Genomic DNA, 25293 nt, shown 5'->3' with positions numbered 1-25293 from the left:
CTAAGGCAAACCCTAAGGTACCTTTTAAGGCACACTATTGCAATTCAAATAAGAAACATGCTAGTAGTTTTATTGCTATTGCAAATAATGATGAGCATGTTAACACTAGAAATCAACACATGTGCTTAGGTGCTAAACATATTAGCCTAGGTAAGGATAACACTAGAAATACCAACCCTAGGTTTAACGCTTCTAAAGTTAAGGAAAACCTAGGTAGAAATCCCAAGAAGACTAGACACATGCCTAGGAATATCTCAAGAGAAAATGACAAATTAAAACTTGAGGTATTAGAAAGGGAAAATCAAGTCTTGAGGTCAAGACTTGATAATTTAGAAAAGGCTCTTAAAAACATGGAGAAGTCATCTCTAGGGTTTAAGGGTCAAAACCAATGTCCAAGGACAAAAAGGGTTTGGGTCACAAACCTAAGTCCCAAATGGTCAAGCCCACTTATCACAATGTTCCATTCGATTATGGAACAAAACCTAGGGCTAGGAAGACCATTACCAAGGTTACAAGGGGAGTCACCCCTATAGTTGACCTTGATGAGACCCAAATGACCAAGGCTTCAAAGCCTAAGAGGGTCATTAGGAGGGTTGCTAGGGAAGTTATCCCTAGTGAATATTTAGTGAACCCAATGAGCTCTAATAGGTATTGGGTTCCTAGGAGCATTTTCTCTACCCCATAGATGGGTTAGAGAGTGTCAACTCCAATTAGAAGGGTAGTTAACCCAACTTTGAGGAAATTGACACTCAAGGAGCATTTTCAAGGTTTTGATAACCTTTGAAAATGAAAAAGAATTATTATTTACTCCTTAAAGAGTAAATTGTGCCATATTTGAAAAATATCGATTTCAATCTTATTTGGCACAATTTAAGAAAACCTAGAGAAATATCATAATTGGGATTTTGGTTTTCTCTTAGGGATATATGGGCAATCTAGGGTTAGATTTTAAGTTAGCAAAGTGGTTAAGGATACTTAGATAGGTAATCTAGGTATATTTATCTATGCTAAATCTTGCCATGATTGTTTGCCCTCACATGTCATGACATCATATTTAGTCTTATTATCATTTGAAATGTCATGATAATACTTAGGCTAGTTTATATGTCATGTGTTAGTTTAGTTTCAAACTTTATGCCATGACATCATGACATTGGCACATGTTCTCATTTATGATACCATTTTATGTCATGTCATCATCTCTTGCATTAATAATCAATTGAATTGATTTAAGGATGAAAAACACATTTTGATATTGAGATCAAATTTGTGTTTAGAAAATGCATGAGACCTTAGCCTAAGATACCTAAACCCATATCTCACATCAAAATTGACATGGATGTGCTTGATACACTCTAGATGTGTGTGAGATATTAGGATCATGAATTAGGATCAAGGTGCATAGCTCTTGTACCTAGATGAGCCTAATTCAAGATAAGGGGGATCATAGGGAAAGCTTATGTACATCCCTAAGATTGTGGTCCCAAATTAAAGGGTTTGAAATCATTTCAAAATTGTTTTGAAAAACCTTGATGAAGCTTTCCTAGTGATAGCATTCATCATTGAACATTGTGATACAAAGTTGACTTAACTTTGAACTATTTCAAAGTTTTTGAATTTTGTATCAAGATTTGAAAATGGAAGTTATTCTCATAGAAAACTATTTTTCCATGATAGTATATGTTATGAGGAATGTATCCTCAAAATTTCACATTTTTTCGAATTTTCTGGAATTTTTTAGGAGTTTCTGAATTTCCGGGAAGGGAAATCAGAAATCTCTGATTTCAGAGTGTGGATCGGTCACCGGACCGATCCAGAAGTCTGATCGGTCGGTGACCGATCGGTGACGATCCATGCGATCGATGGCGTGGATCGGTCCGGGGACCGATCGAGGGATTCGATCGGTTTGGGACCGATCGATGCGTGCGGTTCGATTTTTAATTGTTGGTCCGAAATTTCAGTGGAAGTTGGGTTTGTGGATTTCTAAGGTTTGGAACTCTCAAAGACATTGTTGGTGCAATGGTCAAGGGGAGTTTTACGGGGAGTTTTACCTAATTGTCAAGGGAGTTGACTTTTAGGGGAGTTTTTACTCCAAAAGACTCTTAAGGATTAGTGATATGGGATTATCACTAAGTTGATTGTTGGGTTTAGTATCAAGGGGGAAATTAAGAGTTTCAAATGAAAGGTATGAGACTTTCATTAGGAAGAAACTCTTGACCTTGATACCCTCCTTGTTCTTTTTGATGTGTGTCAAAAAGGGGAGAGTGTTCATTGGAGAATTATTGGAGAACCCAAGTTAGGTTATCGGGTTAACCTAAGCTAGGGAAAGAATGTCAAGGAATGTTCAAGGAAGAACATTGGAATTCTTTTTGATGTGTGTCAAAAAGGGGGAGAATTATTGGAGAACCCAAGTTAGGTTATCGGGTTAACCTAAGGGGAGAATGTCCAGAGAATGTTCAAGGAAAGAACATTGGACATTGGAAGATGATTGAAAACCTAAGTTAGGTTATCGGGTTAACCTAACTTGATTATGGTTTTGTCAAACATCAAAAAGGGGGAGATTGTTGGTGCAACCTTAGGTCAAGGTTGACCTGGTTGACCTGAGTTGACCTGACTCGAGTTATATTTTGATGTTTGACTTAGGAAGATTGTTGGTGCAACCTTAGGTCAAGGTTGACCTAGTTGAGTTGTATTTTGATGTTTGACACTCGTGGAAGAGTTGTATTCTTGATATGTGACAAGAATAGATGTTTGGGAGATTATTGGTGCAAGGTTGACCTGGTTGACCTGATTCGGAAAAAGTCCAAGTATGGAGACTTGGCGGGAAAGTCCAAGCAGGGAGCTTGGCACTAGAAAAGTCCAAGTATGGAGACTTGGCTGGAAAAGTCCAAGCAGGAGCTTGGCACGGAAAAGTCCAAGTATGGAGACTTGGCGGAAAAGTCCAAGCAGGGAGCTTGGCACGAGGGAAAGTCCTAACTGGGATGTTAGGCGGTTGGAAAGTCCCGTGAGTGAAGCCAGGCAGTGAGAAAGTCCTAACTGGGATGTTAGGCGGTGTGGAAAGTCCGTGAGTGAAACCGAGCGGTGGAAAGTCCTAATCGGGATGTTAGGCGGTGGGAAAGTCCTAACGGGATGTTGGCGGTTGGAAAGTCCGGTGAGTGAAACCGAGGCAAGGGAAAATCCAGATGGATCGGGGATGATCGGACTTGGTGTTGAAAAGTCTAAGTGGGTCAAAGGTTGACGGACACTTAGCGGGGAGTGCTAGCAGGTCAAGGGTGACCGGATGCTAGGCATGATGTACCAACAGGTCAAGGTTGACCGGATGTTGGTGTGGAAGCCTTAGGTTTAGGTCGAAAAGTTTGGATCGGCTGCAGACCGATCCAATGATATGGCTCATCGGTCGGTCGGTGACCGATCGGTGACGATCGATATGCTCGATGGTTATCGATCGGTCCGGAGACCGATCGGAAGAGATCGATGGCGGCGGAGAAAAGCCTGATCGGTCCGTAGACCGATCAGGAGGTTCCTGATCGCTTCTGGTCCGTTTCTGATCGGTCCATGGACCGATCGAGGGCGAAACGAAGCATAGGCTTCTTTCCGATTGGTGCGAGACCGATCAGGATGTTGCTGATCGGTCCGCAGGACCGATCGTGGCTTCGATCGCGACACTGATCGGTGCGGCCGATCGAGGGGTTCTAGCTGCGCATAGCGGCTAGTTTCTTCACTGCCTTCTTCGCAGTATAAAGGGGTCGAGGCTGCTGCTGAAATTTCTTCCTCTTCTCTTCGCTAAAGAGCCTGCTGTTCTTGTGCTTGAGCTTTGTTGAGCTCTTCTTAGCTGAAGCTTCGCGTGAGCGGATATCCTGCTGTTGTAGGTGTTCTGAGGAGCTGCTGCTTCAACGAAATCCAGTCGGCAAGGAGGCAAGAAAACCTGTGTTTTTACATTCATTGTTCTTGTCTTCTTGTATTTCTTGTTGTATTCCTTTCTTGCTGTTGCAAGAATATTGTGGCGAGGTTTCTCCACCCACAAGGAGTATATTGTATTAGCCGGTTTTCCGGGGACTCATCCACCGACGGATTGATAGGCTTCGTCCACCTTACGGACACGCCGAGGAGTAGGAGTTTCATCTCCGAACCTCGTTACATCCTTGTGTTAAGGTTTGGTATTCTTCCTTTCGTTTCTATTTGTATTTTCCGCTGTACTAACCTAATCGTAGGAAGAAACGAGTAATTTGGGGTCGGCTATTCACACCCCCCTCTCTAGCCGCGTACGAAGGATCCTAACAGTGGCTACCTTCCCGAGAGCGTAACACTTAGAAAATTTGGTACTCTGTATAACTCTAGCTTCTGCTCGAGAAGCTTGAACCCTCATTTTTAGCAAATGACTTTGAATAGCTTCCGTCCAGGAAGGTTGAACCCTCATTTTTTAGCAGATGACTTTGATTAGCTTCCGCCCAAGAAGGTTAACCTTTATTTTTAGCAGATGACTTTGGTTAGCTTTCGCCCAGGAAGGTTGAACCCTTGCCTAAAGGATGTCTTTGGTTAGCTTCCGCTCGGGAAGGTGAACCCTCGTTTAAAGGAAGACAACTTTGGTTAGTTTCTGCTCGAGATGGTTGAACCCTCGTTTTGAGAATGTTAAGACAATTTATCTTCAAACAACATGAAGGAGATAAGCTTCAGTGACTTCTGTATAGTTGCAAATGGTTGGCACTCCACGGTCGAGGTAGCTTTTTCGCATTAAGCTCTTGCAGATAATAACTCCTCGAGCTTAACTCGGCAATCACTTTTTCCATTAGATATACATCTGTTTCATCCATTATCTATATGCAGTAAGTCGAGTGGCCACTTTTTCCTTAACTTCAGTAGTCAAGTCTAGATCAATGAAGCGTTGCTCAGCGTTAAATTCTTCATTATAGTTTTGCCTATGACTTGACTCTTCTCCTATCTCAACCAGCACTACTGCTTTCGCTCCATAAACTAAATGAAAAGAGGAGTTTCACCGGTGTTTTTTCTAGGAGTTGTTCGATAAGCCCACAAGATGCCCGGTAGTTCTTCAACCCAACTGCCTTTCACGTGGACAAACTTGATCTTGAGGCTATGAATAATTTCCCTATTGGCAACCTTTGCTTGCCCATTACTCTAAGGATAAGCTATAAAAGTGAAAGCTCGTTGAATACCAAGTCCTTCACACCATTCCCGAAGTTTGCATCCTAGAAATTGCCGACCGTTATCAGATACTATTTTGTGAGGTATTCCATATCGACAAATAATGTTTTGCCATAACACTTTCATGATTGCTTCTGTGATCCGAGCAAGAGCCTCAGCTTCTACCCATTTGGAAAAATAGTCGATGATGACTAGTAAGAATTTCTTCTGCCTTGGACTGATCGGGAAGGGGCCTACTATATCCATTCCCTATTGGTCAAAGGGATATGACACAGTGGAAGTTTTAAGCTACTCGTTTGGGTAATGTGATAGAGGCTAATGCTTCTGGCAATGCTCACAAGAGGCTACAAATTTAGTTGTGTTCGCCTATAATGTAGGCCAATAATATCTAGCCAATAACACCTTCCGAGCCATCGATCTTCCTCCTATATGATTTTCACAGATGTCTTCATGAATTTTCCTCATGACATAATCAGTGTCATCAGGTCCAAGGTATTTAAGTAAAGGACGAACAAAGGCATGACGATATAATTGCTCCCCGATCGGGATAAACTGAGCAACTCTTCTTTTAAGTATATGAGCTTTAGCTAACTCGGAAGGTAATGTTCCGCTCTGGAGGAAGGAGATCATAGAATTTCGTCAATCTTCTTCCTGCTCGGTAGTATGGCTTATCTGAGCTATGTATAGACTCTAAGAGCTCAGACTATCTAATGTCCACGAGGCTAAAGCACTTGTCATCTTTGCTAGTTCATTAGTTCTCATATTCTCTCTGCTCGGGATATCTTTTGAAGACTTACTTCTTGGAAGTTAATCTTTAACTATTTAAACGCCTACACATATCTTTTCAGTCGGTCATTCCGGACTTCAAAAGCACCTTCCAACTGTTGTGCCACGAACTGTGAGTCAAAATAAATAATTACCCAAGTGACTCCTACTCTTCTTGCTGCCTATAGACCAGATAATAAAGCTTCATATTCAACCTTATTATTAGATGCTCGAAAGTTGAGCCGAATGGCTAATTATATGACATCTCTCCGAGGTGAAATTAACAAGACTCCTACTTCGCTAGCCAGCCGATTGGAAGAACCATCCATATATACCTTCCAGGTCTCATCATAATTTGGATTGGATACCTCTACCATAAAGTCTGCTAGATCTTGAGATTTAATTATTGTGCGAGATTGATATTGAATGTCGTATTCTCCCAGCTCAGTTGTCCATTTTACAAGCCGCCCAGAAACTTTAGGGTTAATAAGAATTCGACCGAGCTAACTATTTGTGAGAACAATAATAGAATGAGACAAAAAATATGGTCTTAACCGTCGAGCGATTAAGACTAATCCTAAAGCCAATTTCTCCAATACAGAATATCTTGTTTCTATATTTTTCAATAAATGACTATGAAAATATATGGAGTATTGAATAGTACCTTCCTCCTGTAATAGGATTGAGCCGACTACCTACTCGATCGCAGATAAATATAGAAACAATGTTTCGCCTGCTACTGGTTTGGATAGCATTCGTTGAAGACATGATCACATTTGGCATCCCACTCAAATTTTAAAGCCTTACGAAGGATTTTGAAGAAGGGCAGACTTTGATCAGCCATTTGGGAAATGAACCTTGATAGAGTGATTATTCAACCCAATAACCTTTGAGTCTCCTGAAGGTTTCGGGGAGGAGTCATATGTTGCAAAGCCTTTACTTTGTCTGGGTTGGCCTCGATCCCCCGCTCGGTCACCATATATCCTAGAAAACGCCTGCTCTTCACTCCGAAGACACACTTCTTTAGATTTAGTTTAAGTACATGCCGCCTCAGAGTGTTACAAGTCTCTTAAATATCAGTGATCAAGTCTTGGCTATGAACTGTCTTAATAAGTATGTCGTCCATGTGGACTTCAAGTTTTCGCCCGATCTAGTGTTTAAATACTCGATCCATCATCTTCTAATAAGTGGCTTCTATATTTTTGAGACCGAATGACATAACATAAAAACATAATAAAATATTTTGTCAACAGTGACGAAACTTACTTTTTCTTGATCATTTGGATCAACGGGACTTGATGATATCTCTAAAAGACATCCAACATACAAATATACTCGCACCCAGAGGTTGAATCTACCATCTAGTTTATGCGAGGGAGAGGATAATAGTCTTTTAGGCATGCTCTATTAAGGTTCTGAAAATCAATACAGACTCGTCACTTACTGCACGACTTTTGAACTAATACTACATTTACGAGCCGGCCGGGAATTGCACATTTACGAGAGGATAATTTGATTCTGTTCTGCACTGAAATGCCTCTTTCTCTATTTGACTGGTGGGGAATCTGGTAATATATTTAACTTGTGCACTATCAGATCGGGAGAAATACCTTTGACCTCTTTTGGTGACCCGGCGAAGACATCATAATTTTTCTTCAAACGGTCTATTAGCTACTGCTTCATCCCTCGCTCCAAATCGGCAGAGATTCTTGTAACCCCATCCTCCCATTCGGGATGTACGCGGATCTCTTCTTGTTCTTTTCCTTCTGGGTGGTGTGGCTTTTCTTCTTTATTTGGTCGAGGTAATGGAAACTCTTGAGCTATTTGTAAAGTCTCCATGGTTTTTCAAGCTTTCCGTGACTTGAGTCGAATAACATCTACATAGTATTTCTGAGATGTTAGTTGATTGCCTCTTACTTCACTTACCCGGTTGTCAATCGAAAACTTGATCTTCTGGTGATAGGTGGAAATGACGGCTCGGAAAGCATTCAATACTGGTCTCCCTAAGATGACATTATACGAGGAGGTTGTGTCTACTACCATAAATGGTGTTCTTCTGGTCCTTTCTAGATCCCGACCAGCATTCCTGAGTGATAAAGGAAGAGAGATCATCCCGAGCAGTTGCACTTGGTGTCCCGTGAACCTGATCAATGGTATAGTCAATGGTAGCAACTCTTCATCATCAATTTGCATCTAGTCAATAGCTTTCTTGAAGATGATATTCACAGAGCTACCTCTATCCACAAATATCCTTTTGATAGTATAATTTGCAATTAAAACTTCTATTACCAGAGCATCCTCGTATGGCGTCTCAATTCCTTCTTGGTTTTTTGGCCCAAGCTGATAGAAGGGTCGACTCTCTGTACGCGACTAGCTTCCACTGTATGGATTTCTAGCCACCAAGTGTGGGTTTTTCTAGCTCGATTCAAATCACCATCAATTGGTCCTCCTAAGATGATACCTATAAGGCCTTTCACAGGCTCCCTAGCGATTGCTTTTCCTTTTTCTTACCTCCTCCGTTCGTCTTCAGATGACAGAGAGGCTTCTCTTGGTCGTTTTGAAGGTTCCCGCTCCAGTTGCTCTCTTTGCATTGATCGACTTTCATTCCGACTGGGTTGGGTAGACCAAGAGGAAACATGCCTTGCATTTCTATGCCATGTCCGAGCGACTGCTCATTTCTACTGGTTCTTATAAGTGTAACAGTCTTCAGTAGCATGGCTTCGGGACCGAAGATAAGTACAGAAACGTTCTTGCTTTGGAGCTAGAGGAGCTGCTTCTATATTTTGAATGACTCCTTCTGCTCGATGATCCTTTGGTTTGAACGAGAGTAAGCTTCTTTTGCCTTCAATGGGAGAGGAGGTGCTTTCTACTCTGGGCTGAGCATCTTGTTGATTCGGCATTTCAGGATCTTTCCTTCGAGCCAACTGAACTTCCTCCACGTTCACATACTTGACTGAGCGGCCAAGTAAATCATCAAAATTGGTTGGAGGCTTTCTTACAAGAGATCTGAAAAAAATCTCCCTTCAGAAGGCCTTGTGAGAAGGGTTCAACCTTCTCGAGTGGAAGCTAACCAAAGTCGTCCTCTAAACGAGGGCTCAACCTTCCCGAGAGGAAGCTAACTAAAGACATCCTCTAGGAGAGAGTTCAACCTTCCTGGGTGGAAGCTAATCAAAATCATCTACTAAAAATGAAGGTTCAACCTTCTTGAGCAAAAGCTAGAGTTATACAGAGTGCAAAATTTTCTAAATGTTATGCTCATGGGAATGCAGTCGTAACCTATTCGACATGCATTATTCTCTCCTTGATCAGATATACAACACACATACAGAAGCTTAGAGACACAATTCTGTATAATTAGAACAAATTTAAGCAAAGTAAGGATTTATATAAGCTCTAAAGACTTCAGAAGCTCGAAAGCAGTACAAAGATTAACCAAGCTACAAATTACTTACAGAGTCTTTTCAGACTCAGGTAACTCCTCCCACACTTTTTTTAAGTCTAGAAAAATCTAGGTTGGTGCCTGGGGGAACCAATCCCGCTTTAAAAAATTGTTGGGAAGCTCCTTTGAAACCTTGCTTTAGTCTCCTTAAAATTTGAGTGGCTAGCAAATCGGAATATTCTTCGGATTTTAAGAAATCTACTTTAAAAGCCACTCAACGCTCTCCTTCGACTTTGTAAGAAGTCGTCTCTGATTGAACGCCCTCCAGCAAAGTCACCACCTTCACCTCGCTCTGAATAGCGTTATTCTCCATCAGCCTGTGTTAACTAACCTTGCAGATCAGCTACTTGTTTATCTAAGGCAGCGAGTCAAACCTCCTATTCGATGAGTAAGGAAGTAAGCTCTACCTGGCCAACCTCCAACGAGATAACTTGAGACTGCAATGATTTTTCCCTCTAAATTGCTTCATCCAGATCGGCTTAGAGGGAAAATACTTGTGTCCTAGAAAGTTCGAGTTCCTCGCGGAGCCCAGCAGTCGAGTTTCTCTGGAGGAGGCATTCTTCTTTTGCCCGAGCAGCTTCTACTTTAGCCTCTTTGGTCGCTCGGGTAGGTTCTTCAATATGTGCTTCTAGATCGATGATTTGTTATAGCAGTTGACCGATCTGCTTAACCAACGCGGGAATGCAGCTATGGAGGTGCATGCGTTCTGACCATAGCTACATGAAAATTTTCCATCTACCTTAATTGACCATGTAAGGAAGCAAAGGCTACAAATGTAAAACGTGTACCTTAAGTATGGTACCATTAGTGCGGCGACTAACTTCTAGCAGGTCCATTTTTTTCTAAAGACTAGGCATAATTACTGGTCTTCAATAGTTGTAGCATACCGGCCTGGCACCATCACTTCCAATCGACAGGGACCGGGAAAAATCCAAGGAAAGACAAGGCTGAGGAAGCTGTTGGGTTTTTCGGGCCGCGAAAATCGCTTTTCGCGTCACAGAAACCCCGAATCACCCAAAGCCGTAGATCCGTGCAAGGAAAACCGAACGAAATACAAGTACGAGTTTCAAAAACTTTAGATCTACTCCTAGATCTATGTGTTAAGAAGTATACCTTGAAGCGTGCCCTTTCGCGTTCCCGCTCGTCCAAGGAATTGCCGGATCTCTAGACCGTCAAGCGTCGGTCCTCTAGAAGTATCCACACGGACATGTAGGTGGAGAAAACCTCACACAAAGGTGTGCTAGCACCTTGGTGAGATTCGGCCAAGCAAGGAGGAGAGGGAGAGGGAGAGCTTGAGGAAGAAGAAGGAGTAATCACTTGAATGAGCAAATTGAATTTCTCATTCAATCAAAAGTGGTCGGCCACTCTCTATTGTAACTCCCCTCATTAATGCATTAAGTTATCATCAAGGAGAGAATGTAACCTCCATGAGGTGGCACTCACTAGTAACTCCCATGAGGTGGCACACCATGATGATGTGGAACATCATCATTGGTCCACCTAATGCCAACTCACCAATGAGGTGGCAAAAGGTCAAGTCAAAATTAACCTTTGGTTTTCCTTCTTAAGTCAAGTCAAACTTGACCCAATCTCTTCCATGGTTGATCTAATCTAACCATTTGATTCAAGCCAACTTAATATAATGAATCTAATTCATTTAATTAAATTGATTCAATGAGTCAAAATCTAAATTAGACTCATTGAACACATGAATCAACTTGAGTCGAACTCAAGTTAGCCCAATTAGGATTACTCTTAATCCAATTTGATTCATCAAATGAATCTAATCCTCTTGGTTCATCATATGAACCTAATCTCCATCTAATTGTCCTAAGTGTGTGACCCTATAGGTTCTTGTAACGTTGGCAATGCCCTAAACCCATTTAGGAGCATAAGTAATGAGCGGTATCTAGCAATACATCATTACTACCCAAGTTACAAGAATGTCGAGATCCGACATCACCTTGTGACTACTAATTGTGACTCCTCACAATATATGACAAGTGTCCTTCTATCCTAGACATCTAGATTGGTCAATGTGAGGCATAGACCGTGTCATCCTCTGACCAATCTAAATCTTGAACTCCAAGTAGACTCACTAAATCAAATGAGCTCAATATCCTATATTGACTCATTTGGGCATGGTCATGCACTTCGTGGTCTCACTCTATCAAAAATACCGATGTCTCTCCTGTCATATAGGAGGGATAGATCCCATCTACATCACTCACATCCCTCTGCATAATTTGTTATATACCCAGTAATCGCCTTTATAGTCCACCCAGTTACGGGTGACGTTTGACGAAACCAAAGTGCATAACTCCTTATGTAGGGATCTATGGTGACTTCAGGTCTAAGAACTAATAGTCATACTAATAGCCATATGAGAAAGTATATGACACTCATATAACGATCCATGATACTTTCTCATGGCGGGTCATTCAGTATACATTCTCTAATGTATACCCATGTGTCAACTTGATATCTCTATATCCATGACTTGTGAGATCAAGTCATCAAGTTGACCTACATGCTAGTCTTATTGCATTAACATTGTCCCTGAATATTAATACTCGACTAGGAATGATTAAGAGTAGTGTTCCCTATATCATCTCACTATCGGTTCAACTAACCGATTGATATAGGTGAGAACCGTCTACTCAGGGACATTATTATACTTAGTTTATTTGGCACCAATACAAGTAAGTATAATAACCAAAATCCAAATGCCTTTATTTATATAAAATATGATACAATAAGTCCAAAATATAATCATCAAATGATTGGCTCTAGGGCTCTAGCTAACAATCTCCCACTAGCACTAGTGCCAATCAGTGTAGGCTCTATGCCCAAATGACCTAGTGTGACCATCATGCTTCTTCTGTGCCAAAGCCTTGGTCAAGAGATCTGCGATGTTAGCCTCTGTAGGTACTCTACAAATCTTCACATCTCCTCTCTCGATAATCTCTCGAATGAGATGGAAGCGCCGTAGTATGTGTTTGGTCCGCTGGTGTGAGCGAGGTTCCTTCGCCTGTGCTATAGCTCCATTGTTGTCACAATAGAGCTCAATGAGGTCAGCAATGCTAGGAACCACCCCAAGTTCAGTGATGAACTTGCGGATCAGCGCCTCCTTTCTTGCCTCGATGCGAATGTACTCGACGTTGTAGAATCGACTCGTATCACCTTGAACTCTTCGGTGTGGCACCACCATTAATGCAAAATACGAACCCCGATTGCGATCTATAGTCCTCATCAGTTCGGAAGCTAGCATCACTGTAACCCTTACAGCTAGCTCATCATTGCCTCCATATCAAGAAATATTCTTTAGTCCTTCTTAAGTACTTAAGAATATTCTTAACCGCTATCCAGTGACCTGGATCTGACGAGTATCTGCTCGTCATGCTCAAAGCATACGAGACATCAGGTCGAGTACATAGCATGGTGTACATGATCGATCCTATGGGAGGCATAAGGGATCGATCCATGCGGTCTCTCTCTCTCTAGAAGAGGGACCTTGAGTCTTGAAGACTCACGCCATGTGACATCGGCAAAATCCCTTGCATGGCAAACCGAAGGAGTACCTTGTCAATGTATGTACTCGGACTAGGCCAAGCAATCTCTTAGATCTATTTCTATAGATCTGTATCCCTAGAATCGGGATGCCTCACTTAAGTCCTTCATTGAGAAGCAACTCCTAGCCAGGTCTTGCAGACTGAAGCATAGGATGTCCTTCCCAATGAGTAATATGTCATCCACATACAATATGAGGAAGACAACTATATCCCTACCTTCTTGTAGACACAAGGCTCATCTTCGTTCTTGATGAAACCAAACTGTTTGATTGCATCATCGAATCGAAGATTCCACTCGAAAGCTTGCTTTAGTCCATAAATGGACCTATGCAGCTTGCATACTCTATGTTGTGGATCTACAAAACCCTCGGGTTGTGTCATGTACACATCCTCGAGTAGGTTTCCATTCAGAAACGCGGTTTTGACATCCATCCGCCATATCTCATAGTCATGGTAGATAGCAAGCATGATCCGAATGGATTTAAACATCGCTCTTGGAGAAAAGGTTTCATCATAGTCAATACCATGAATCGCTTGAAACCTTTAGCTACCAAGCAACCCTTATAGATAAGTCCATCCATGTCGGTCTTTCTCTTAAAGACCCACTTGCACCCTATGGGTTTTACCCTTTGGTGGATCAACCAAAGTCCATACTTGGTTGGTGTACATGGATTCCATTTCGGATCTCATGGCTTCTAGCCATTTCTGGAATCTGGTCTCATCACGGCTTCGATAGGTGGTAGGCTCATCCTCTATGAGCACAATGTCATCATGGTCGACAAGAGAAATGAATATCTCTCGGCTGACGACCTATCGGACTGCGAAGAGGTATGTCTACTTGAGGTTGTTGTTCCTCAACTCCTTGTGGAACATCATCCACAACACTTTGTGGTTCCAGTTCAATTTCCATCGAGTGCTATTGTTCGCATCTTGAACTTCTTCAAGATCGAGCGCTCTAGTCTTTCTAGAAACAAAGTCCCTTTCTAGAAAGACCCCAGTCTTCCTGTACTATCTGGGAATGTAGAAATAATATCCTTAGTTTCCTTGGGATATCCAATGAAATAGCACTTGTCGGATTTGGGTCCTAATTTGTCCGAGACTTGTCGTCGAACGTAAGCCTCACAACCCCAAATCCTCATGAAAGACACCTGTGCATCTCTCCTAGTCCATATCCTATATGGTGTTCTTATCACGGCCTTGGATAGAACTCGGTTGAGTATAAAAGCTGCCGTGTTTAGAGCATAGCCCCAAAGGAATGTCGGAAGATCTGTGTGACTCATCATAGACCGTACCATATCTAATAGGGTACGATTCCTCCTTTCAGATACACCATTCCACTGTGGTGTTCTAGGAAGAGTGAGTTGGGATAGAATCTCACACTCGGCTAGATAGTCACGAAACTCATGGCTAAGGTATTCCCCACCTCGATCTGATCGAAGTATCTTAATACTCTTGCCAAGCTGGTTTTGTACTTCATTCTTGAATTCTTTTAACTTTTCAAAGGATTCTGACTTATGTGTCATCAGATACACGTAACCATATCTACTGAAGTCATCTGTAAATATGATGAAGTACCTATAACCACCCCTGGCAGCGACATTGAAAGGGTCACATACATCACTATGTATAAGTCCTAACAAGTCAGTCGCTCTTTCGCTGTATCCACTAAAGAGAGTCTTGGTCATCTTGCCCAGTAGGCATGACTCGCATGTCTCAAAAGATTCAAAATCAAATGAGTCCAGCAAACCATCCTTATAGAGCTGGGATAAGCGCTTGTCATTTATTTGACCTAAGCGACAGTGCCAAAGGTAGGTTTGGTTCATGTCATTTGACTTGAACCTCTTGGTATTTATGTTATAGATAAGGCTCTCAAGGTCTAGAATATAGAGTCCATTTATCAGAGGTGCACTACAATAGAACATATCGTTTAAATGGACGGAACAATATTTGTTCTTTATTATAAACGAAAAACCTTTCTTATCCAAACAAGAAACAGATATAATGTTCTTTGTTAAAGCAGGCACATAACAACAATCGACTAACTCTAGTATAAGCCCAGAGGGCAGAGATAGAAAGTAAGTCCCTCCAGCAACAGCAGCAACCCGTGCTCCATTGCCTACTTGTAGGTCCACCTCGCCCTTTGTCAATATCCTGCTATTTCTCAGCGCCTGCACATCAGTACAAATGTGAGAAGCACATCAAGTATCTAATACCCATGATGTAGAAATAGATAGATTGACTTCTATAACATATATACCTGAAGTGGAAGTCTCACTTCGCTTCTTCTTAAGATCCTCCAAGTATACCTTGCAGTTCCTCTTTCAGTGCCCGGTCTGACAGGTAGCATCCTTGGCGACCCCTCCTTTAGGCTTCAGTGCCTTGCCTTTGCCCTTGGCTTGGGACTTTCCCTTGCCTTTGGGCTTGCCCTTGCCCTTATGTTTCTGAACCATCAGAATAGTGTTGGGCTTAGCCTTCTTAAGGTTCAGCTCAGCAGTTCTTAACATGCTAAGCAGCTGTCATCGTTCATATTGTAGTTTAGAACGAATCGACTATAGCTATCCGGCAAGGATTGCAAGATCAGATCAATGGCCAGCTCTTGGCCAAGAGGGAACCCCAACCTTTGTAGGTTCTCTATGTACCCAATCATTTTGAGTACATATGGGCCTACTGGAGCTCCGTCGGATCGTAACACCTTGAGATCTCAAATCTCTCATGCCTCGCTTGACCTTGATACATTGACGAAGATGTTCAACCATATCGTAGCGCCCATTAACTCGTGTTGCTTACTCGGAGTTCATGGTCGCGAGCATTAGACAGGACACATCTAATCGTCATCTTGATGCTTCTGAAAGCATCTCGGTCAGCTTGGCAGGAGGAGCCTCGGAATGGGCTGCTCAGTTTACATTCCTGAGTGAGAACTATTCTCGGGTTCCTGTATCCAGGAAATTCGCTCCGTTGAGCTTGTCCTTCTCAAGGACAGATCGCAGGGAGAAGGTGTTCGTATTTGACGTCATGGTTATCTACAACAGAATAAAAGCAGAAATAAATATCATATTCTTTTAAAATCATTTAATTAGGCCTTTAATTAAATGATGCTCCCACTGAATTCTATAATTCTTGTGGGACAAGATCCACATCATACTAACCCTTGAGTTAGCTTTGGCTAATACGCCCAAGGCTTAGTATGATCGGTAGGTAACGATTACCAATTACATCTCTATGCAACTCTTGTTTATAAAATCAATATCCGCATTTATATTAAAACTCGAGTTAGCTTTGGCTAATACGCCCAAGAGTTAATATAGATGTGATTTTGACCTATCTTTTCCAACCGTTGGAAGAATGCCTATAGTTGACTCGATCTAATCGAGTAACTAGGAATACTCAATCTAATTGAGTTAATTTGTATTCCCTCCATATCCTACCAAGATAATATGTATTGCTCTGCTTTGGCAGATTCAACAATACATGTGATCGAGGTAGTGATAGGTATCACGGCACGGTTAGGCATTTAGAGTTGGTTCGATCGAGATCTAATCTAATCGAAAAGGATGCATCTTATGCACGACTTAGATCTAATCTAATCGCAAGGGTGCATCATGTGCACGACTTAGATCTAATCTAATCGTAAGACACTAATTAATTAATTACTTATTAAACATGCATCATATACATAAGCAATTAACTAATTAATCTATTTGTGATTTAGTCATGGCCCTACTACGATCTTCTCAAGCCAATGAGAAGATCGACTGGTCAACCTAGGGTCAACAACTTCTCCCTTTGACCACCTTGTGTTGCTCGTGCCCGCCTCGGAACTCCGTCTCGTGTGGACCCTCCACCGCTCCAATTTGTACATTACAATTTGAAACTCGAGTTACATTCGAGTCTAAATCTAATTTACAACCAGAATATATGAGAAAGGCACGACGCGCAAAAACATACAACACGCGCAAACACATAACGGCACGCAGGCCGTATTATGAATTACAATACAATCCAATCATATTGGGTTTTTGGGCCATGACTATCACAAAATTAATATATAATTCAAAATTATATATTTTCATAATTTTCTATAATTTTAAAATTAATTTTTTACAATTTTTATGAGTAAAATTTCCCGGCGGTCCCGTTTAACGGTTTCGGGCGCAATCGCGGAACGGATCCCCTTGCGGGGCCAGGGGCAGCGCCCCTACCCGCGATCTAACCATCGCGAGGGTTCCTTTGCGATCCAACAGTGCCTAAACTCGCTGTCCCAAAACAATTTGGGACGAAACCTTTGAGAAGAATTTTCCCGGCGATCCCGATTAGCGATTTCGGGCGCAATCGCGAAGCAAATCCCCTTACGGGGTTAGGAGAGTGCCCCTACCCATGATCTAACCATCGTGAGTTGCTCCTAAGCGATCCTACAGTGCCTTCGCTCGCTGTCCCAAACGGATTTGGGTCGAAACATCACCGTTTTGGAAAAATCTTCCCGGTAGTCGAAGCCTACAAGCGTCTAAACACTTGTGCTTCGATTACTCGAGAAAAATACTCATAAAAACCCAAAAAACATAATTTTACAGAAAATTACAGAAACTTTAGTTTTCATAAACCAAAAAAAAAACAAACTCGTATTAGCCTTGCACGTGGCTATGATACCACTGTTGGGTTTTTCGGGCCGCGAAAACCGCTTTTCGCGTCGCGGAAACCCCGAATCACCCAAAGCCGTAGATCCGTGCAAGGAAAACCGAACGAAATACAAGTACGAGTTTCAAAAACTTTAGATCTACTCCTAGATCTATGTGTTAAGAAGTATACCTTGAAGCGTGCCCTTTCGCGTTCCCGCTCGTCCAAGGAATTGCCGGATCTCTAGACCGTCAAGCGTCGGTCCTCTAGAAGTATCCACACGGACACGTAGGTGGAGAAAACCTCACACAAAGGTGTGCTAGCACCTTGGTGAGATTCGGCCAAGCAAGGAGGAGAGGGAGAGGGAGAGCTTGAGGAAGAAGAAGGAGTAATCACTTGAATGAGCAAATTGAATTTCTTATTTAATCAAAAGTGGCCATCCACTCTCTATTGTAACTCCCCTCATTAATGCATTAAGTTGTCATCAAGGAGAGAATGTAACCTCCATGAGGTGGCACTCACTAGTAACTCCCATGAGGTGGCACACCATGATGATGTGGAACATCATCATTGGTCCACCTAATGCCAACTCACCAATGAGGTGGCAAAAGGTCAAGTCAAAATTAACCTTTGGTCTTCCTTCTTAAGTCAAGTCAAACTTGACCCAATCTCTTCCATGGTTGATCTAATCTAACTATTTGATTCAAGCCAACTTAATATAATGAATCTAATTCATTTAATTAAATTGATTCAATGAGTCAAAATCTAAATTAGACTCATTGAACACATGAATCAACTTGAGTCGAACTCAAGTTAGCCCAATTAGGATTACTCTTAATCCAATTTGATTCATCAAATGAATCTAATCCTCTTGGTTCATCATATGAACCTAATCTCCATCTAATTGTCCTAAGTGTGTGACCCTATAGGTTCTTGTAACGTTGGCAATGTCCTAAACCCATTTAGGAGCATAAGTAATGAGCGGTATCTAGCAATACATCATTACTACCCAAGTTACAAGAATGTCGAGATCCGACATCACCTTGTGACTACTAATTGTGACTCCTCACAATATATGACAAGTGTCCTTCTATCCTAGACATCTAGATTGGTCAATGTGAGGCATAGACCGTGTCATCCTCTGACCAATCTAAATCTTGAACTCCAAGTAGACTCACTAAATCAAATGAGCTCAATATCCTATATTAACTCATTTGGGCATGGCCATGCACTTCGTGGTCTCACTCTATCAAGAATACCGATGTCTCTCCTGTCATATAGGAGGGATAGATCTCATCTACATCACTCACATCCCTCTGCATAATTTGTTATATACCCAGTAATCGCCTTTATAGTCCACCCAGTTACGGGTGACGTTTGACGAAACCAAAGTACATAACTCCTTATGTAGGGATCTATGGTGACTTCAGGTCTAAGGACTAATAGTCATACTAATAGCCACATGAGAAAGTATATGACACTCATATAACGATCCATGATACTTTCTCATGGCGGGTCATTCAATATACATTCTCTAATGTATACCCATGTGTCAACTTGATATCTCTATATCCATGACTTGTGAGATCAAGTCATCAAGTTGACCTACATACTAGTCTTATTGCATTAACATTGTCCCTGAATGTTAATACTCGACTAGGAATGATTAAGAGTAGTGTTCCCTATATCATCTCACTATCGGTTCAACTAACCGATTGATATAGGTGAGAACCGTCTACTCAGGGACATTATTATACTTAGTTTATTTGGCACCAATACAAGTATAATAACCAAAATCCAAATGCCTTTATTTATATAAAATATGATAATTGGCTCTAGGGCTCTAACTAACAGAAGCTTCTAGCTCGGGTACGAAGTCGCTTCCGGTCGGGCTCGCTGGAATGATAGGCGGTGTCTTAGATACAGAGGACACAAAACTGGTGACTGGAGAACTAATTAAGAGTTCTCCAAAGGCTCCCTAATCATAATACTTGTTCTCGGTAGGGAGGAAGGTCTCTCAAGCGAGGTCGTCGCTTGGCTTGGAGGCTCAGGGCGCTTGCCACTCCTAATTCTCAAAGGGGAAGCTGGCTCTTTGATCTCCTCGTCGATTGGGGAAATGGTCACTCTACTGATCTGGGGAGCTGGATCCGCAGTTGGTCGAAGGACCGAGTGAACAATATATTCCACTCGCTCGGCCACCAGTGGCAATGCTTCAGAATCCGCCTTAGAGGTGGTGGCCTCTCGGCTGGACGAGGCGATCTCAACGCCCTTGCCCAAGGGCTCTCGAGGGGGAGGTAGGTCGGCCTCGCCTGAAGCAGCACCAGCGGTATTCGATGAAACTTCTAGAGTCGCCAAAGCATAAAAGTCAGCTCGGTTAGCCTTCAGGAGCTTGCTCATCAAGCGCCCAACATTGTATCCTCTACAGGTCGACAAGAAAAGTAAGTTAGTCCGCACAGAAGATGAAGACTAGAAAAAGCTTATCGAGCGACTTCTCTAGATTAGCCACGTTAGGACTTAAACGAGCTCGATAGAGAAGGCCTTCATTTTGGATGATGGCGATATAGTTGAAGCACATGCCGACTAGTGTCTCTAACGCTCGTTGATACTCGAGATTCTTCTTATACTTTTTGAGCGGCGGTGGTTCTGGGAGCTCTCCTCTCCAGCTGGTCGGGAAGTTGAAAGGGGTCAGCGGTTTCAAATAGAAAAGTTTGTTCTTTCATCCTTTGTGAGGGGTTGCCTTCTAAAAACTTACATCCTACTTGGGACATAAAATGAAAGGCTCCTGACTCAACTTACTTCACATGAAAGAAGTAGTGGAAGAAAGTAAGGGTGAGTGGGATGTCATATAATCGAAAAATCACAACCACCCCACATAGAATTCTAATAGGATTCAGTGTCAGTTGATGAAGAGAAATCCCAAAATATGTACACACGTCTCTGAAAAACTCGGGAACAAGGAAGCGAAGGCCGCTCTCTACCTGGCTATAAAGCAATGTGGTGAAACCGGGAGGAGGCATCGAGGGCACGTGGTCCCCTCTAGGTACCCGAATCACATAATCAGGAGGAATGTCATAGTCTAACCTAAGTTTACCCCTTAACTTCTCGGTCATAGAGGAATGCATGGTGTCATACCATGGGATGAAAGCCATTGGAAGTTTTTGAGAAAGAGACTTAACAAACAAAGGGAGTCAAAAGAAAGTGAGAACTTACATGAGAATAAGGGAGTATAGACGATGAAGAGAGACGTCGGAGACTCAGACAAAGAAGACGAAATGTTTAGAAACACTAATATAGCATTGATTCCTCGATATGGGTCGTCGGATCAAAAGTTGCTAAAGGGTAGGATTTAATTGGCGTCGATGGATGTGGTGTAAACTTCAAGAAGTGTGCACATCACTTGATGTGACCATGATGTACCTCATTTCGATAAATAGCGACTCGTAAGGTTATTGGTTTGTTGAGGATGACACGCCTCATTAATGGGCACCAAGACTCATAAATGAACAAATCTCTCGAATTCTTCTGTAATAAATAAATGCAGAAGGCTTTCTTCTCTCTCTCCACGTGGCAGCGATAATCAGCTTTTAACTAAGTCACATCTCCAATCAGTCAGCTGTATACTTCCTTCGATTGGACTAAAGGGGGAAGCCTATGACGTGGCGGTCCACAGGAGGTGCCACGTGGCGTCAAGAAGTCAATGTGGCAAGTGAGGTGGCAGTCAAAGTCAAGGTCGAGGAGGGGAGATACACCGTTCGGGTAATGATCAAGCTCATCGAGAGTGGGCAATTCATTTACCAAGAGAGCCCTTATCGTTTCATAGCCTTACCCAGCGGATTTAGAGTAGAGTTATCGCCCGACGCTCATGTACCCTTTCTAGGTTTTGAGAAATTATGTCATAACTCGAGCATCCTACTGCTCGGGAGGCAAATTACCGAGTCACCAATCAGTAGAATTATTGCATTAACTCGATACCTATTATGACCTACATTAAATGTCCAACGCCGCTTATATTCCGTGTTCATTATGGACTCATAGATATGTGAGAAAGAGGAACAAGCAGAAAAAATAAATTAATAGTCATGTGTATTTACTTTGTCCTCATCAATCATAACCTCACTAAAAATTTGGAATGAGACGAAAGATCTTTTGTAATCAATGAACAAATAATTGGTTCATTACTCTCTTGTAATAAATACAACCTCATTAATGAGGAAGGTGAAAGGTTTGAGGGAAAAGTATATAAAAGGATAGTAATAAGAAAAGGCAAGGGGGTGGAAGATCATTTCTCTTCTCTAATTTAATTAACCTACGCATTGCTCAATCATGTCAACTCTTTTGCCAACACACCGGTGGTCCTCCTGAAGAACCTCGGAGCAAGATCATATTGATTATGTTTGCTAGGTCAGACAACTCTCACAGGAAAAGTGTATAACATTGAGCAGTAACAGCAGCAACAATGAAAATAATTTTAAAAGATCTCAGAACGAGTTCAAGAAACTTCAATAAATTAGAGAATCAAATGTGAAATGGGAAGTATAAACAAGTAAACGATTCCAAATAAACTGTTGGGCCTTGCAACTAACGTACTAATCAGCAGTAAGGAGACCGCACAATCACAAACACCAAGATCAAAAAGATAGAACTTACAAATTCTCGCAGTGTTATGGACTCATCATCAATCTCATCTGCTGCTCGTCCTCTCTTTGATATGGGTATTGTTTGTCTGGGAGGATGGGGCATTTCCTGCACCGCCACTGATGGGCTGCTGCTCGCTAACGACGCTCAACCGCTCCCGGCACAACGCTTCCCTGACCAGCCTCTCCCAGTTGGTCTCCGGCGTCCCCGTTTCCCCTGACGAACCTAGAACGACAACATATAAGGGCAAGAATGCTACACAAAAGAAGAAACACGAAAGAAACAGACTCTACAGAAGGGGGAAAAAAAAAGGAATCTTGAAGGAAGATTACGAATGCTTGGGAAAACCCTAGAAAAGAAGTGATTTCGCAGCTGAGAATGACAGGGGATGTTCAGTGCAGCAGAGCGACGAGCCTTGCAAGGAAACAGATCTGGTAGCGAGAAGGGGACGGGATCGGAGGAGGAGAAGGCAAGTGCTTCCTTCGCCGGCCCGAAGCTTTCGCAGGAGGAGAAATGAGTAGAAGCGGGGATATTTTGCTAACGTGGAGGATGAAAAAGACGGGAGGGGGGGAACGAAGGAGGATTGACACGTTGAGGAAGGTCTAACGGTCGAATTTAAATTTATAATATTTTATTTAATTTATTTAAGAATAGTTTCATTACTAATCTTTCTTTACTAACCAACTTAGATGAAGTCCAAAATAAAAATATATTAATATTCTTTTATTATTCATACTTAAAATAATTTTAAAATTTATTAATAATTTTTATAAACATATTAAATAGTATAATTCTAAGATTTATTAATAATTTTTATAAATACATCAACTAGTGATTTAGAGTTCGAGACTCAATTATGACGTAATATTAAAAAATTTTCTTAATAAATTAGAAATCTAGAATTTTCTTTAATCCTACATTTTAGAATTTGTAATATTACGACAGACAATGTTAGAAAGCATGCTTTTTTTAACTTTTTGGCTAAGATCAAGTATGATATTAAATTAATTTTTTATAAGGGAAAGTCCGTTATAATAGCTTGCTGTTGGAATTCTCGAACGTCACCCTAGCATTGCACTATTACATGGGTCTGGTGCACCCTTACCTAATTTATAGATGTTCTTTTGATTAAAATTAAGTGTATATTTATTCTTATCAGTTTAAAATATGATATAAAGAATTAAATTAATTTTTTATAAAAGTATGTTTTCGCACGCGTTCATATATTATATTACATACACAAGTAAAGAAGGAGTCACGTATGAGTTGAGATAGGGATGTAAACGAGCCGAACCGAGCCGAACAGTATTAGGCTCGAGCTCGACTCGTTTAAGTTATATTCGGGCTCGAGCTCGGCTCGAGCTCAAATCAAACTTTTATTACAAGGCTCGAGCTCGGCTTGATTTGGAATTATCAAGCTCACGAACAGTTCGAGCTTGGCTCGTTATTAACTCGATTATCATAGTTAACGAGCCTAATTTGTTAAGCGAGTTCGGGCTCGTTTTCGGGCTAATTTTAGAGCTCGTTTTTTTTGCTCATTTTAAAGTTCGTTTTAAGGTTCGTTTTAGAACTCATTTTTTGGCTCGTTTTAGAGCTTGTTTTTTTGCTCGATTTAAGGCTCGTTTTTTGGCTCGTGAGCCTATAACCGAACATGTTCGCGAGCTTACCGAATATCCTTAAGCTCGAGCTTGGCTCGATAAAACTGTCGAGCTCGAAATCGAGCTCGAGCTCAACTCGATAAGATAAACGAATGAACTCGAACGAGCTTTTTATCAAACCGAGTTCCGAATAAGTCATGAACCGTTTGGTTCATTTACATCCTTAAGTTGAGATCCTCTGTCCCAAAAATGATGTGTCCCCATGTCCCCTCGTCGATCGGACGAGTTAGATCATATCTCAAGGATGCAGTGCACATCACGAGGATGTCATGACCATCTGATTGATGAGGAGACATGGGGACACATCATTTTTGGGACTAAGGATCTCAACTTGCCAACTCAACTCAACATCATCATTCCTTTTGGTTCGAGAAATCAAAAAATTATTCTATAAGTTTACAAGAAGATAAACAAATAAGGAATTGTATTAAGAACTATGTATAAAAAAATAGGATAATATCCTCGGGTTTCGAAGGAATTACACGGATAGAAATTTAAAAGAGGATCGATTTGATTCAGATCATAATCTATATTGGATTTCCTAATTTCTTAATAGAGGGTCAAATAGGAACCATCGAAGAATTATAGGTGAATATATAAAAAAAAATTATATTCTATGAATTGGATAAGGATAATCCTCAAAAATTATAACTATTTTTTACATCTAATATAAGGAGTCTAGCTCACATAACGTGTGTACACAATCGTTAGTATTTATATAAAAATCTAATATAACAATACTTTTAATTATTTTGAGCTATAATTTAATTTGCTCAAACAACTCAATGAAGGAAAGTTTGAAATATACTCTAATTAAAAAAAATAACTTCAAATATGAATATTTTTTAAGTTTAATTTAGAAATTAATATTTTTTAAGTTTAAATATAGAAATGACCTATCCTTGGGAGAAATGTGACCAAGGATAGGTCATTTCTATACACTTCTCTCTTTACATCTCATTTAAATCTATGTAGAGAATATATTAATATTATTTGAGGTTTTTCCATCTCTAAAGGAGACTTTTATTAGAGAGAATTTTGGATTTGTAAACCACATATGACAATCGTGAAAAATATTATTATTTGTAAACCACATATTATTATTCCTTTCCACTCTTGCATAAATTATATTACTCCTAGAAAAAAAATTACTAGACATATAATCAAAATTACTTGATTGATGTAGCAATTTTGGTCAATAATTTTAGTTAAAACTACATTATATGTATAAAATTGTTATATTATCATAAGCAATTTAGTCACTTTAAAAATATGGTAGGACTCCATTGGCCTTTTAAGTACATCATATATTCCTATTCAATTTTTAAAATAAAACTAATATATAATCATTTTAGATAAAATTATTATATAATCAATTAGGAGTAATTTGATGACTTTTGAAAGTATTGTTGAACTCTAATCTCGATTAAGAAAGCCAAAAGGGTGTGCATTC

The 25293-nt window shown here is 40.9% G+C and overlaps 1 long non-coding RNA gene and 1 pseudogene across 1 annotated transcript; one reads left to right on the top strand and one right to left on the bottom strand.

The window, feature by feature from the left end:
* Nucleotides 1–22013: 22013 nt before the first annotated feature.
* On the bottom strand, nt 22014–22734 carry LOC121976176. Its single transcript, XR_006110564.1, has 2 exons — nt 22515–22734; nt 22014–22407 (listed from the first exon to the last, which is right to left on the bottom strand). It is a non-coding gene; the product is annotated as an uncharacterized LOC121976176 (long non-coding RNA).
* Nucleotides 22735–23142: 408 nt separating this feature from the next.
* Nucleotides 23143–23286, top strand: LOC121994951 (annotated as a pseudogene).
* Nucleotides 23287–25293: the final 2007 nt, after the last annotated feature.

Source organism: Zingiber officinale, chromosome 1B (genome assembly GCF_018446385.1).
Source record: "Zingiber officinale cultivar Zhangliang chromosome 1B, Zo_v1.1, whole genome shotgun sequence".
In the NCBI taxonomy this organism is placed as follows: Eukaryota; Viridiplantae; Streptophyta; class Magnoliopsida; order Zingiberales; family Zingiberaceae; genus Zingiber; species Zingiber officinale.
This window is presented reverse-complemented; position numbering and strand designations above follow the sequence as displayed.